This window comes from Periophthalmus magnuspinnatus, chromosome 9 (genome assembly GCF_009829125.3).
Source record: "Periophthalmus magnuspinnatus isolate fPerMag1 chromosome 9, fPerMag1.2.pri, whole genome shotgun sequence".
NCBI lineage: Eukaryota > Metazoa > Chordata > Actinopteri > Gobiiformes > Gobiidae > Periophthalmus > Periophthalmus magnuspinnatus.
Genome location: NC_047134.1, coordinates 15524068 through 15524272, shown reverse-complemented (window position 1 = coordinate 15524272; position 205 = coordinate 15524068).

The window sequence follows — 205 nt, the reverse complement described above, 5'->3', positions numbered from 1 at the left end:
ACTCATCATCTGTCACTGTTCATCCGCTCAGGAGGCTACGTCCAGGACGCAGCTGCTGTAGGATTAACCCTGCGTTGGGTTCCTCTCTCATGGCTCAAGAAATGATCACGTGTGACGTCTTCGGTCTCGACTGGTGTTTGATCCTCGACTCTTGATTTCTGCATTGACATGACCTGGGGGCATACAAACACACGTGCAGTAATTG